Here is a 16623-nt window from a genome sequence, read left to right as displayed (position 1 = left end):
TGTTGAACATGGTATCTGAAGGATCACCTCTTTCCATATGCACCTGCCTAGGTCCTGATATCACAGGCTGAGGTTCTTTTTTGAGTGCCCTCACAATCCGTGATATGGAAGAAGATATGGAAGATATAAGAGAGAGAAGAGGGTGGTGCTTTTTCAGTGATGGCCCTCCAGTTGTGGAATAGTGTCCCCAGAGGGGCTCACCCTGCAGCATCTTTAATGCTTTTTCGGCACCAGGCAGAGACTTTAATATATATATATATATATATATATATTGCCCAGGTTTTTTAAAATAGTAATCCATTTCAATCTCTGCATTTTGCTGTAGTTTTAGAATGGTGGGTTTTTTTTTTAGCCCTTTGAATATTATTTTGTGGCTCTCTATATTATATGATTGCTGCTGAACTTGTGTTAAACTCTGCTTTGATATTTTTTGGTCTGTTTTATATGATTTTTGTGCAGCTGTTGACTGGTGTTTTATTGGAATTGAGATTTTAATTTTGTTTTAATTCTTTTGCTGCCTGAGAAGTCTGGTGACTGGGCAACAAATAGGATCACATTTTCTAGCCAGTGTAAAATCTGTGGCTCCTGATTCACAGGTTCTAGCTGCTGATGTGCCTGCATTTTGAGGGACTGTCAGAAGGAGTCTCCTGAGTGAAAAAGGGAATATCCAAACTGGTATCAATAAACTTGCAGTGGATCTGGGACCAGACTTGGTGCTGTCTCCTAACCTATAAAACTGATCTCTTGTAAAGCTTATCTAAGTGCTGGAAATCTTGTCTAGTAAAATGTCAGTGAGCAAAACATTTATTTGTAGCCGAGAACGAATGCAAATGAGGAAGCACGATGGTTTCCAAAGCAGCTGCAGACAGGCTGGCCTTTTTTATTGCCACTTCATGCAGTTGAAGAGTTAACCTGCCCATTCCTTTGGAGCAAGCACTGAAGATAGTGTCAATCATTTAGGGGTCTAAGGAGAAAGGTCTCCTTATCTGACCTTCCCCATTCTAGGCTGATCTGTCACTGAGATACACAAAGCTGCTAGTCCTCTGCTAGTCAAATGTCATCCTTCTTATCACAGCCAAAGCCTGAGAAACTGATTCCAGATGTCCAACTCCCAGCCCTGTCACCCAACTGTCTGTGGAGATGGATTCTTGCTGGTGAGACTTGTGTGTTCTGGTGTGCCCCGCAAGGGGGCGCTAAAGTTCTAAAAGGCCATGAGCTTGTTGGGGGGAAAAAACCCACACACCTCAAATTGGAAAAGATAGAAAAAGATTCAAGAAATCAGATTTTGAAATACTTCAGCTGAATGTAACTAGATAACACAATTGTGAGAGATTTGGAATGCTGTCATGCAAACCTGGAGATGGAGAGGGCAGAAATGAGCAAGAAATAAGATGATGTTATGCCATTACTGATACCCAGGGAATAGGAAGCAGTGTGCAGTTGATACAGCAATATCTGTATGTATTTTGGAACCACAATGTAGATATGTAGAAGCAGGAAGGACAACCATCTTCTTTGGAACACAGGAAGCTGCCTTATATATGAAGTTGGAGTCTTGGTCCATCTAGATAAGTATTGTCCTAAGTATTGCTGGAAACCACAGGAGGGGGAAATGTAGTTGCACTCAGGTCCTGCTTGCAGTCTTTCCATAGACATTTGGTTGGCCACTGTGATGGTGGACTAGATGCGTCACTGGCCTGATCCAGCAGGCTCTTTTTATGTTCTTATGTCCGGCTGTATCACCTCAACATTTCAGACAGGAATTTCTCCCAGTCTGAGCTGGAGAATGAACCTGGGATCTTCTGCATGAAAAGCCTGCGCTTGATCACTGAGGGGCAGCCCTTCCCTTGGAACTGGGCAGCTTCCTGCTTCATGAAGAAAAACCTTCTTAAAGGCCCATCTTTGAGCTCAATGGGACTTTTTAATAGATATGTATAGAACTGCACTGGGAATGTATAAAATCTGAAGACCAGACTTCAGTCAGGTTTTATAATAGAGGTGGCTAACCTGTGGCTCTCTAAATGTTGTTAGACTACAAGTCCCATCAATCCAGATCATTTTCCATGCTGGCTGGGCTGATGGGAATTGGAGTCTGACAACATCTGGAGGGCCACAGGCTTTTCAGATTAGAACAGCAGCTCCCAAGTGCAGGCCTAACAACAGTTGATAGAATCCATCAGAGTATCATGAACAGAAATCCCCCTGGCCAGTGTGGTGTAGTGGTTATAATGTTGGAATAGGAACTGGGTTCAAATCCTCATTGAGTCATGATGAAGCTCACTGCATGACCAGTCACCAACGCTCAGCCTAATCTGCTTAACCTACCTCACAGGGCTGTTGTGAGGATAAACTGGAGAGGGGAGAACCATGTATGGAAGAAAAGTGAGATATAATCTTCTTCTATTATTATTATTATTATTATTATTATGAGCCCCTTCCCATAGCACTTACATAAAAAATAGCTAAAAAAACACACCTTCTTTTTAATAATCTAAAAAAACACAAACCTCCTTTTTAATAATCTCCATTTTAAAACTGGAGACAGGCCTGTTCCATTCAACATCTTGTCACCATCCTCTTGGAACACAGTTCAGTATTTTCATGCTGTTTGTTTGTGTCTAAGATGCAGAGGGCAGCGTTTCTCAACTGGGGTCATCTGCCCATTACATGCCTCTTCTCCCCTCAGATCCACATACATGCACAATTTATTCAACCTCCCCTTTCTCCTACCTACATTTATATTGAATAATTTAAAACCCTCACCCCACATTTCCATAAATCATTCCGCCCAAGGTAAAGAAAAGACCCACCTGTGACAAAGCCCCTTCTGGGCAGAAAGGCTGATTGTACCGAAGTAAGCACTCTTGACGGATTCTCTTGCTGTGTTTGTCCTGCAGAGCAAAGGAAGAGCCGGGGACAGTTTGTCAAAAGGTGGCACTCAGTTGCTTAGGATAGCTTCAGGGTGAATCGACACAATCATCAGATATCCTGGGATAACAATCCTGTACTCAGTTTTACCTCTGCTCTAGCAGTCACATGTCCCCAGGGTGAAGGAGAAGCTGATGTGAGTTGAAAAAGCAGCAGTAGTTCCTAAGCAAAATGGAGCAAGTTCTTCAATCGCCTGATAAATGGCGGCTGTTTGCTTGTTTCATGTATTTCTATGCTGCTTAATACTAAGACAGGAAGCAAAAGCAGGTTGTTACATCTAGGCTGTGCAAAGAGCTCACAGTTCTAGGGATTGTTACTTCTTTTGGGTGCAGTGTAGTAGTTAGAGTGTTGGACTATGGCCTGGGAGACCAGGGTTCGAATCCCCACAGAGCCATGAAGCTCACTGGGTGACCTTGGGCCAGTCACTGCCTCTCAGAGGAAGGCAATGGTAAACCCCCTCTGAATACAGCTTACCATGAAAACCCTCTTCATAGGGTCGCCATAAGTCGGGATCGACTTGAAGGCAGTCCATTGCAGTTCCAGGTTCCTTACCTCTGTTGGATGGAGTCTGCAGTTCCAGGGCTCTTATCTTTATTGCGTGGCATTTACAATCTCAGGGTTATTGCCTCTGTTCGGTGGAGTTTTCAGTTCCAGAGTTGTTACTTCTGCTGGGCATAGGCTGCACTCAGAACTCTGGGAATAACTCACATTGTGGGGCAAAGCGAGGGAGGCCTCCCATCTGCATGCGAATGACTTTCCTCCTTAACTCCCTTCAATGTTCTAGTGACATCCCCAGTCAAGGGAAGGAGCATTTTCACCAGGGACAACCACATGGCCCAAATCCAATTGATGAGCAACTAGACTTTCTAAAAGCCTTGGAAAGGGGTTGCTCTGTCTTCTCCTCTCCCCGCTGTTGGCAAGGCTGCTACTTGCAGGCATCCCACAGGCATCTCGTTGCCCTCTGGTTGAACAGCTGGACGAGAAGGGCACTGGCCTGATTCAATAGGTTCTTCTTATCTCTTATGCTGGAGGACTACCTCCTTCTCTCGCGTGACACTGCCAGCAGGAATACACCTCCCTCAATACCCAAAGAGCAGCATGAAAGCTTCCTTACTGTATACAGGACTAGTTTTGTTGTGCTGCTGACAGAACAGGCAGAAGGGAACTCTGTAGAACATATTGACAGGTAAAGACAATATGTTTAAAGCAGGGAAGGGGAACATGTGGCCCTCCAGATGTTGCTGGACTCCAGCCCCCAGCAGGCCCAGCAGGCACAATCAAAGGGATAGGGCAACTCCCCAGTGAGGAAAGATTACAACATTTTGGGGGAGGGATTAGTTTAGAGAAAAGGTGGATAAGAGGTGGTGACACAATAGAGATGTATAAAGTTATGCATGAGGTGGAGAAAGTGGATTAGAGAAACATTTTTCCCCTTTCTCATAATACTAAAACTCAGGGACATGCAATGAAACTGAATGCAGGAGAGACAAAAGAAAAGATTTCTTCACACAATATATAGGGCTCATCTATACAGTGGTTTACTGTGTATTTGGTGCTACTCACATCTCCTTTAAATTTGTATGGTTCACATGACGTTACCATCAAACAGAAGCTATCACACAGTTTCCCCCCTGTAAATCCACACTAACGATAGTGTGAAAAGGGAAGAAAAAAAGGCTTCACTCCCTTTCTCTTGTGCTTGCAGATGCATTGCTCTGATATTTTGAAGTGGGTGTGTCAACTATTTCCCTCACCATGCCCACTCCCTCCTCCTCCCTTTGTTCATTTTATTTCCTACAGGCTGACAAGCAACTTCTGGTTGCTCTCCTTCATTTTTCTTGCCTTTTTTTATGTTGCTTTAAACAGTGCCTTTCTTTTCTTTTCCTCCTAACTTGTGCACAAAAGCATAACACTGCTCAAACAAAGATTCGTATTTCAGCTGTATCCTACCAGGAAAAACACAGATATTTGCACTTCTGGTTTTTTTTAGAGAAACTTACTGCAGCTGGTAGAACAGACTGAGCATGCTCAGTCACCTAGAAACCACAGGGAGAGGAAGTGTATAATTAGAGGGTGGGGAATCAAGGACAAAGTGAGAGTAATCCTCCCTAGAGGAATGCCTACTTGTGTGAATGGGAACAAGTGATTGGCAGCTAACACTGAGGAGGAACTGCGGACGATGCAAATGAAAAGCAAAGGTAAAAGAAGTGCATTTCCTATGAAGAAATGCTCCCATGTAGATGAGCCCATAGTTAAACTATGGAATTCGCTCCCACAAGAGGCAGTAGTGGTCACCAACTTGGATGGCTTTAAAAGAAGATTAGAGACATTCACGGAGTATATGACTATCAGGAGATACTGGCGACTATGGCTATGATCTACCTTGACAGCCAGAGACGGCATGCCTCTGAATACCCATTGCTGAGAATCATACATGGGGAGAGTGCTAATACACTCAGGTCCTGCTTGTGGGTTTCCCACTGGGCATCTGGTTGGCCACTGTGAGAACAGGGTGCTAGACATTGGCCCGATGGAGCAGCAAGGCTCTTCTTACATTCTTAATGGTCAGGGATAATGGGAGTCATTGCCAAACAACACCTGGAGGGCCACAAGTTCCCCGTCTTGGATTTAAAGCATATCACATGGGTTTTTGAACCCCAGAGTGCACAAGTGGGGCATGGTCAGCCTGCTAAAGAGGTTGAGGTCTGTGGTGAAGTCTCTGTACAATGACCCACCACTGCATGAAGTTACAGTGGTGTGTCTGTGAGACAGGGGTTCACTTCCATGAAAATGCGATGCCAATAACACAGACGGGAGGCAGCTCCACTCCCATATATTCCCCATAGGATCTCATTGTTGCAACTACCTGGGAAAGCAATCTGTTGATCACCCCCATGCTCGGTGGAGACTGATGGCTCTGATGTCAGTGGGGCAGTGAATCTGCTCTGGATTTTAGGCTAAACTTTCAAGTTCCTTGCACTGCCTATGCTAGAGAAATGGGTATTCCCTTTTTCTGCTAACCTCCTTTACAAGCCCTTCTCCCTCCAATCCGCCATCTGTTTCCTCTCCTCCTCCTGACAACTTTTTCAGGCATAAAGATTAATTATAATAGTAATATTAGCATTCGTTTTACCACTGGCAGAACATGCCGAGAAATAAATTCCGCTGGAAAAGGCACACCGTGATTACCACCGTGTCCATACTTAAAAGCCTTGCGAGATTGCCTCTGTTATTAATGAAATATTATTGACTAATTCAACTGCATTTGGCAAAGGGCCCTTTTTTCTTCTTTGCCGGAGCACAGACCTTTGGAACGAACCCAAAATCTGAACTGCCGGCAAAACCTTACACATTCAGGGGAGCGAGAACATGATGAACATCCCTTTCATTTTTTAAAAATAATAAACCTCCAAGCTTCTTCTCTTCCCATTTTGCCTCCCCTCCCTCTCCTCTATTCCTCTGAAATCCAATACTCAGCAGATGCCTGTTTTATGTCGTGGGGCACGGATCCCCATTTAATTAGCTCTGTAATTGCATGGTAACTGCTGGCCTCCTGTATCTGAAGGAAGCTCCTCAGATAGATTAAGAACCCAATACCCTCCAAAGTATAATTTGCCTTCCCCATCTAGTGTTCCCAGAAGCACCTTATTCATGATTGCTTTAGGTAAAGTTGTCACTGGGGGATGCTTAGCACATCCTGTTGAGAAGACATAGAGTTCCACCTTGATTCTGAAGATGCCTGATTATGAGAACACTGCAAGTGGAAGATGGCTGGGATAAAAGGCATAGATCAGTGGTTTGGGGGATGGTAGTCCGGGGAATCTAAGGGTTTCCTCCATGCAACCATCAGTAATGGTGGAGATACTTCCATGGAATACAATTGTATGATACCAAAGCAGATCATTGCTCCGTCTCGCTCAGTATTGTTTACACCAGCCTTGCCCAACCTGGTGCACTCCAATGTTGTTGTATGACAACTCCCATCAGCCCCAACCAGCATGGCCAATTGTCAGGGATGATGGGAGCTGTAGTTCAACAGCACCAGGTTGGGGAAGGCTGGTCTACACTGACTATCAATGGCTCTCCTGGGTTTCACACAAGGATCTTTCCCAGCCCTACCTGAATATGCCAGGGATTGAACCTGGGACTTTCTGTGTGCAAGGCATATATCCTTCCACTGAGCGACGGCCCTTTTCCAGCTCCTACGACAACAGTAAACCCAACAGATCTCACCAAGGCCCCACATTAACTGAGCATGAAGACAGATCAGGATCAGCAGGTAAACCTCTGGAAGATTTGCAGGAGCTCAGCAATGGTTTTTAACTTCCAACTGTTTAACAATAGCAACAACAAGACAAGGCTTCCCTTTAAATTAAGCATGTCTGAGGAATATTCAGGAGTGGATTTTTGTGCAAAAGGATTGTGTGCTCAGTTCTGGGACTGGAAACAAGTTCCTGGTCTTAGCATGTGTTCATAGCGTACCTGCTCTTTAATTTTAACTGTTCTGCTGCTCTGAGCTACTGTGTTTGCATCTGGCTCCAACTGGGAGATCTCAGGGCTCTAGGGAAAAACAAAAGAAAAGCAGATCCTACAAACAAAAGCCCATCCTTGCTCTCGACCAGGGGAGGGGAACCTGCAGTCCTCCAGATGTTGTTGATCTGACTCCAGATCCCATCAGCCCCAGTAAGCATGACCAAAGGTCAGGGATAATGGGTGTTATAGATTAGAAACATCTAGAGGACCACAGATTCTCTATCCTTGGCCTAGGCCGTGGACCAGAATCCTCTGCATTGCAGATGTGTAAGGCTCTTTAGCAGACAAGCTAATCTGGAAAGCTCTCTCTGAAGGCAGACTTTTTGAAAGTTACATGCATAAGAAGATAAGAAGAGTCTGCTGGATCATGCCAGTGACCCATGTAGCCCAGCATCTTGTTCTCACCGTGGCCAACCAGGTGCCCATGGGAAGCTCACAAGCAGGACCTGAGAGCAAGAGCACTCTAACCTCCTGAGGTTTCAAGCCACTGGTATTCACAAGCATACTGCCTCCAAATATGGAGGCAGAGCATAGCCATTATGGCTAGTAGTCACTGGTAGCATTCATATATTTATATAGAGCAGTATGAACTCATTCGAGTGGGCCCATTTTTTTTTGGCCACTTATCCAATTCCCTAATTTCTCAACCTTCCTTTGTCTTCCTGACATTTGAAGATCTTCCGAAGGCATATTCTATTGCTATCGCATGATGACATCACTGTGTATGTTTGAAAGTTGTCTGAATATAATTGGCCCATATGGAACACTTGAGTGTGAGGAAAGATGAACAGGCAGCATACTGAGATGACAGCAGCTGGAAAGCTACCAGATCCAGGGGCTGTAGCTCACTAGCAGAACACATTATGTGCATGCAGAAGGTCTCAGGTTTATTAATTTATTAATTTATTATTTCATTTATATCTCGCCCTTTCTCCCAGCAGGATCCCAGGGTGGGATATCAATCCGTGGCATCTCCAGTTAAAAAAGATCAGGCTGCAGAGGTGAAATAGGTCCTTGCCTAAAACCCTGGATAGCTTCTGCTGGTCAGAGTAGTTCAGGAATAGTAAATGTGCTGTTCTCCAGATGTTGTTGGACCATGGCTCCTATCAGCCTCAGCCAGTAGGGCCAATGGTCAGGGATGATGGGAGCCATAGTGCAACAACATCTGGAGGGCACCACATTGATTATCCCTGGAGCAGACAACACTGGGCTGTATAGACCACTGACCTGACTCAGTAAAATGCAAATTTGGATGTTCATGAACTTCAGGATCTTCCATTTTTTTAAAAAAAGTGAATTGTGTAGTAGTTTCAGAGGCAGGAACTGTATGCACAGTAGGCTGTTGGTGCATGCAAGCTTATTTGCAGTATGTAACCACACAATTTCCTGCAGAGCTGATTGATGGAGATAAACTTGTCCAGTTGTACAACAGCTGAAAGGTTTGTTCTAAAAACAATGACCTCTCAGCCCACGTGAATAAACTGAAACAAAGAAATTCAGAGGCAGAAAGATCAGCAAGAAATCAGTTTGACTTTTTAGGCAATTAGGGAAGTGTCTACTATACCGAGTTCATCTGCTTGCCGATTGGAAAATATAGATCCATCCCTTGGATTCAAATGGAGCTACTGGCATGTAGAACAAGCTTGCTAAGACTTTCTGCAATCTGTGGGACATCTGGGAAACATCTGTTGCTGATGGCATTTGTCAGAAATGTGATCAGCTGGAATGTTCAGTTGGGGAACCCAAAGAAAGTCGTCATTGCAAAGGCCAAGAAATTGTGATATTGTTTAATGCTGTGAGCGGGGGGCCCATTAGGGAGTTTGTGTTTTAGTGTTTCAGGTGATTATTCATTTTCTTCAAGCTCCAAATAGCTCCTGAAAACCATGTGTTTTTCCTCTGTGTTAATAAAAGCCTAAATGATTCTTCATTAAGAAGGCCATTAAGGATCCTGCCGTTTCTTCGAAGCTCATTAGAGGGGTATTCTCGCCACTAAATTATCACATTGGAGTTTTATAGAAGTCTGAGCAAAGATGCCCCATTGTGATTAATTCATGATAGATTTTTCCCCACCCTTCCTTTCTTGCAGCTGAATTCTGCTAATTTTCTGAGCTTTGGCTATAGAAGGATGCAACACTGACCTGCCAGTTCTTGGTATGTGCTGCTGATGTCAGCACTCAACCCTGACACTCTTTGCCCCGCTGAAGTTAAGGCTGCAATCCTATACCCATTTACCTATGGATTAGATAAATTCATGGAGGATAAGGCTATCTGTGGCTACTAGCCATGGTGGCTATGGTTTGTCTCCACTGTCAGCGGCATTTATGCCTCTGAATGTCAGTTGCTGGCAATCCCAAGTGGGAAAAGTGCTGTTGTACTCGTGCGCTGTTTGCTGTCTTCTCATAGGCATAGTTGGCCACTGTGAGAACAGGATGGCAGACTATATGGTCTGATCCAACAGGGCTCTTTTTATGTTCTAAGTCCCACTGAAGTCAATTGGACTTATTTCTGAATGGACATGTATAATAAGATTGCACTGCAAGTTGCAACATTTCTAATCAGGAAGACTAACCCTTTTTTAAAGTTACTCTTCGTGGTCTTGGATTGTCCCTGCAGGAATATTCCATTTAATTGAAGATTTTGCATTTGGGGGGAGGATGTAGTGGAAGTTTGTCCCACTGTTCATTGGATTGCCCTATTTTAAAAGGAGATAAGACCCAGACACCCTGGAACCTTTCCATTTTGCTGGTACTAAACCACTGAGTTTCCACCAGCCAATGCAATAGATATATAACTGAAAGGTGGTGTTCTTTTTCTTTGCAATGAAGTGTGCACATCAATGGTTCCCCCCCATATGTGCTAGATTGTTTAATGTTCAATGACTATATAGATCTTGGCATTTAGTATATGGCCCAAGGAAATGAATTCTATCAACCTATCTATCTGAGAAATGAAGCCCTGGCTATTTCCGTGACTGCATAAGCAGAATCAATTCTTCAACTATCTCTTTATGATTGCAGATGGAGGACTTTAGTTTGCTGAAGGGGTAGCTGAGGTTGACTTGTCCAAAGCCGCCTGGCTGAGTTAGGAGTTGACCCCAAACCTCTCAGATGCATATTCTGCACTCTTTCTCGTGTTTTCTATTGAGCTTGAAGCTTTTGATAGTAAGGCATTGAAAGAAGAAAAATGTGGGGCCCAGCTGTGACTATTTGATCCATACACAAATATCCTCCTATAATATTTATTTCACAAAATTTATATGCCGCTTAATAAAAAAACCTCTAAGGGATTGACATAAAACAATTTAAAAATTTTATTTTAAAATGCTCATAAAATCAACAAACGTTAAAAATGAGTAGACAATAAAATTATCAAAATTATGTATGAAATCAACATAATCCCTTATATACCCAGTTGATTGCTGTGCTCTGCAGGTGAGGGCCTCCTGCAGATACCATCTTATCAGGAGGTCCATTCTGTACAACATAGGAAACAGACCTTTAGTGTGGTGGCACCTACCTCCTCCTCCTTCTTCTTTTGACTTATATCCCACCCATCCTCCTGAAGGTTTCTCTCTCTTACACACACACAAAATACTTTATACTTACTTTAGTAATAGTAACATCTTTATATACTAATAGTAACAGCCAAAGCAGTTCTTTGAGCAGAAGTATAATATGCTCTCTGGATCTCACTTCTGTAACCAATTGTGTGCAGCATCCTGCAGTAACTGTAGTTTCTGGGCCAAGTGCAAGGGAAGCCCCACACAGCGTACATTGCAGAAATCCATTCTTGAAGTTACCAACGCCTGGACTACTGTGGTGAAACTATCCTGCTATAAAATGTGTTCATCATGTCCAAGCACTCTGTGTGATTCAATGTCTCTTCGACTGTTTGAATTCAGGCCCTTTTCTTGAGCTCTTCATGCCACTGGCAACCATCTCTTTGTGAAGGACCACACAGAGCTTTCACACATAATTGCATTTATGCAGCTTGCTGCAGTGTGCATAAGGATCTGTGGACCAGAGCACTAACTGAACACTTGCATTGGAGAAGAAGGACCAGAGCAGGATATCTCAGACTCCCTTCTAAAACTAGACAGCCAGAGTGGGAAGATGCTTTTGCTGTAGTCAGAAGTTCTCACAGGTTTCCTTCCTTTCTACAGCTTCCATGTTTAGCATAGTAGTTTTGGTGGTTTCACTCCAAAACTTTTGCTGCCGGTAAAGGGAAATGTCTCTAGCTTTGGCTGCTGCAAGATCTTCTCCCATCCTGGACTTTCATTCCCCTGTCTCCATGTTATGTAACATAATCCCAGGTGGCTCCATCCTGCCCTTCGATAGCCACTGGTGTAATTTCATTTGGAAGGATGGAACCAGATATTCTTGAGGGCCGCTCCCTTGCAGGAAGGTACTTGTTTCACAATGTGCCTGCATGAATGACTTTCAAAGAGGCATTTGGGTGCTGCCTCATGAGATCAAAGGAGAACGGTTCAATGGGGACAAGGATCTCATTGCAAGTGCTTCAGGTGTCTCTTCAGCCACACACCCCAGGAATTGTGTGTGTGTGTTTTAACATTTGTAGGGTAATATGTTCATTTTAAAAGAGTTTTGCATGAAAATGAAAATACAATACATGTAAGGTGGGTGGGGGGAACACCTAAAGGTGGTTTGTGAGGTTCTTGTGTCCATGCTATGTGTGTAATAATGACAGAGATGTCCACTTTAAAGGTAAAGGTGTCCCCGCACTTGTAGTGCGAGTCGTTTCCGACTCTTAGGGTGACGTCTTGCGACGTTTGCTAGGCAGACCGTATGTATGGGGTGGGATTGCCAGTTCCTTCCCCGGCCTTCCTTTACCCCCCAGCATATGCTGGGTACTCATTTTACCAACCACAGATGGATGGAAGGCTGGGTGGACCTCAACCCCTTTTACCAGAGATTCGACTTCCTCCTTCCATTGGAATCAAACTCCGTCCGTGAGCAGAGCTTCTGCTGCGTTACCGCTGCTTACCACTCTGCGCCATGGAGGGTCTTTGTCCACTTTAGGGCACTTTTTTTTTTTTTAAATTGACCTTGGTTCCTGTAACTGGCTCAGAAATCTGGAAAAGAACCTTGAGCAAAGTGGCAACATGAGCGGAAGCCAGGTGTTGTCCATGGTGCTGAAGAATTACCTGTTCTTGGCCCTGAGAGTCCCCACCATCACCCATCTCTTGAACATGGTAATAAAAACAACAAAGTGCCATTAGTTTATCCTTAGAAATAACCATGGTGCACTGCAGCTGTGGGAGACAATTAACAGTGTTCCACATGACCTACCCTCACCAGAAATGGACATGATGTGAAGAAACATGGTTACTTTCATACCTCAGTCGCGTCCTTTAAATGAGATTTCAGCAGAGCAGGACAGGAGCACCACAGAAAGGGAACAAGCAAAGAGATAAGTCTCATTCTCACAAGCTCACTGACCCACCTTTTGAGATTGCTAGGCTGTGCTTACTGTTGGAGGGTCTTCCCAGAATCTTCCCTAAATGTGTCTTCCTGTCATTTAGACCTGTTGCATCTGCAGTGCACTGGGTGAACCATTGTTCCTCTTCTTTCTCATATCTGAAAACTGGCAACATATATCCCCCCACTGCCTTCATCCCTTAATTGACATGTATGTGACACCATGGGTGCCCTGGTGATTCACCAGTGGTGGTTGCTGCAAATGTACAATGTATGATCAGCTGTATCTTCCTGGTGTGTTTATGTTAGAAGAAGTGCACTTTATACTTTTATATGTTTACCATAGTGACTGCTGGCCAAATGCTGATGCGACTTATTTGATGTCTTACTCATATACCTGTGTCATTCAACCATCCAAGAGCTGGACCACATGATCAGCAGGCTCACATGACATTAACTGTTCCTGGACTGTACCACTTCATCTGTGCCATTAAACTGTACTAAAGATGGAACATATAGGGTGGTATTCAATGCTAGTCTTACTCAGAATAGACCCAGTGACGTTAATAGACATAACTAAATTAGGTTTATAGGTTCATCAATTTCAGTGGGTGTACTCTGATTATGACTTAGCTGAATACAACCCTAAGGCTGCAGCCCTATACCCACCTGCAGGTGAATTCCATTGAACTGAATGGGACTTACTTCTGAAGTGACATATGTAGGATTGCACTACAAAACAGGGATGGGGAACCTGTGGCCCTCCAGATGTTGTTGGGTTCCAATCAGCCCCAGCCAGCATAGTCAGTGGTCAGGGATGACGGAAGTTGGAGTCCCACAACATCTGGAGGGCCACAGGCTCCCCATTCCTGCTAAGAATGGAGTTCATCTTTAACAAAAGTTAGGAATTGGGGTCCTTTTAGTAGTATCTAATAGAATGCACCCACTTCTTTCATTGTTCGTTTTGTTTTACTAGCAAACACTTCCTGGCTTGAGGCATGTTGGATCAATACTTTCAGGTGGAGATAGAAGCCGAGCAGATGTGAAGAAGCAACATAACAGCTGTTTTGTCACCTATTGGTATTCCTTCATGTAAGTTAACACTAGGGATGCAAGGATTTGTGAGTTTCGGTTTACTCAGTTCTTCACCAGTTTGTGAATTTTCATTTTAAAAAATTCTCATGAAAACTGTTCAGCTTTCTCAGCAAATTTCTCCTAATAAACACATTTTGTATGACGTTGTAAGGAGGTACACATTGTTGCAAATAATTTCTCCTACTGCAATGCATTTCTGTATGTTATTTTCACCAATATATTCATTTTAATGCTCACATTCCCCTAATATATGCATTTTTGTAAACATTGGTTGGAGAACTGCATTGCAAAATTTGGATAAATGCAAATTTCAAAGGATGGCTGTGTTTTGGTATTGTTTTAGAAAGTTGATAGATTCGGCTTTAAATGCTACTTGGATCTAATTCTCTCCCCCCCCATCCCTAGTTGACACAGAGGAACAAGGTATCACAGGTATAAGATTTATGGCAAGGTGAAAATTGAGGTATGAAGAAACCCAGAGACGAAGATCAGAATCTTTCAAGCCTTCTACTATTTCCTTTTGAAACCCATGGAAACCAGGCAGCTCTTGAAAAAATACAGAATACACCGTTATGCTGTAATTTTCCTAGCAAGTATTAAAATCCCATTTTATGGTGCATTATATGCTGGGCCTTCTGAACAATCAATGACCATAAATAATATTTGTGTCCCGCAGCTGTATCTGGGGATGGAGCTACAGATAATCTGTCTGGCTGAAGAGCAGGGAGCAGGGAGGCCGTTGATGCTGCATAGTTGTTTACATCCATGCCAGAGTCCTGGGGAAATTAAGTGCATTAACAGGGCTGACGGGCTCTCTTCAGAATGGGGCTTTAAACTGTATTGATGTGCTGCTAATAGCGATGCTGTTTGTCTTCTCTGCACTGGAACTCTTTTGCTGAAACTGCTCGGAAGGCAGGAGAAATGGGTGGCCTCTTCCAGAAGATTTAGTCCAAAAGAACCAGAGCTTCAAAGCTTGATTGGAGAATTGGGAGCCATAAGACTGAACTGTGTGTGCTGTCACACTTTTCAGAACCGCTGGCTGTTAATTTGAGAATTGTTAGGGGTTTAAAATTATTGATTGTTCACAGGTCATCATGGGCTCGGCAGCCAACAACTCCCCAAACTTGCAAGTGTGTGGTCTCCCTAGCCTACCATCTGAACCAGTGTAATACTCGATCAACACACATACAGAAATTATGTGTGCTGCATATTCCTTCAATTTTTATATTATAAAACTCTAACAGTATGCAAACAATTTTAGTACATATACCATGCCAAGTCCTGGCCAATGCACCAACTCTAATTGTGTCCTTCAGTCTAGGACACTTTATTTTCTGTGAATTACTTTATTTCATGATACCATAGATTTGGTACACCAGTAAACTCATGGATTTGTTTCAGTTACCATCTTGAATCTGTGGTTATCACTGGTTGTGATTTACATCATGTTTCTCTAGGTTGCTGATGAGCAAACCGGAACCCTGACTGAAGGACACAATTAGGATTGGTGCATGGACCAGGATGTGGCATGGTATGCACTAGTGTTGATTGGATGCCCTAAATAACACTACCACAACATATTTTAACTTTCTGGACTAGTTGAACAGTGGCTGGCTGGCAATTCTGCTACTTAGCTTTTCCTGATGTGTTACCTTGATTTAGGGTGATGGTGAGTTTGCCAATCAGCACATAGGCATACATAGGCTTCAGGGATGAGACTGCACTGGGCCCATCAAGAGGCAAGCGTTTCCACCTGCCTTGCCCCACCCCTCTGCCTGGGCCTTATCAGGAGGAGCTGCAGACTGAGAGGTGCTGCTGCAGGGATGAGACTGTGCTGGGACCATCAAGGGGCAAGCGTTTCCACCTGCCTTGCCCCCACTCCTGCTTTTAGTGACATTTTTCTGGGGACTGCCCTTTACCAGGAAGATGAATGCCTTTGGTTTGCTGCTCCTGTTTTTTTTAGAGATGTTAGGATTTTGTTAGTTTGATTTTTTTTTTTGTAAATTGTATTGTTTTTATTTGTATTTTGTATTTGTATTTTTATTTGTGTGTAAGCAGCCTTGGGGGCCTCTCTGGCCAAAAAGCGGTCTAGAAACATAACATAACATAACATAACATAACATAACATAACATAACATAACATAACATAACATAACATAACATAACATAACATAACATAACATAACATAACATAACATAAACATTTTGTAGTGCAAGGCTTTGGGATTTGCAGTGATATTACATCACCACTGACAGCAGGTTGGATTTTTCTTCAGAGTTGGTTACATTGGCAAAATAGCTCCCCCCGCCCTTGCAGGAAGGCACTGCCTGAACTACGTTCAGTCTTGGAAGAGCACAAAGACTACAAACACATTACACTGTTCTTCTAATATTTATGCTCCTTAGATTTCTTCAGCCTCCTGGCTACAACATGAACCAAATAAAAACTGGAATAAAGGTTTCTTCTTCCACCACCTTGGAATGTTCTGGGTGGGAAGTAAACAATGATTCTTTTCATTATATTAGCTTCCTGTTGTTGGCACAAAAATGCATCTCTTGTACCAGACAACTGAAATATGATGTGATGCTGGCTTTTACACTTGAGAAGTTGCTGCTTTTGAACAAAATG

Source organism: Rhineura floridana, chromosome 12, assembly GCF_030035675.1.
Source record: "Rhineura floridana isolate rRhiFlo1 chromosome 12, rRhiFlo1.hap2, whole genome shotgun sequence".
In the NCBI taxonomy this organism is placed as follows: Eukaryota; Metazoa; Chordata; class Lepidosauria; order Squamata; family Rhineuridae; genus Rhineura; species Rhineura floridana.
The sequence above is the reverse complement of the archived record's forward strand: the minus strand, read 5'-3'. Positions refer to the sequence as shown.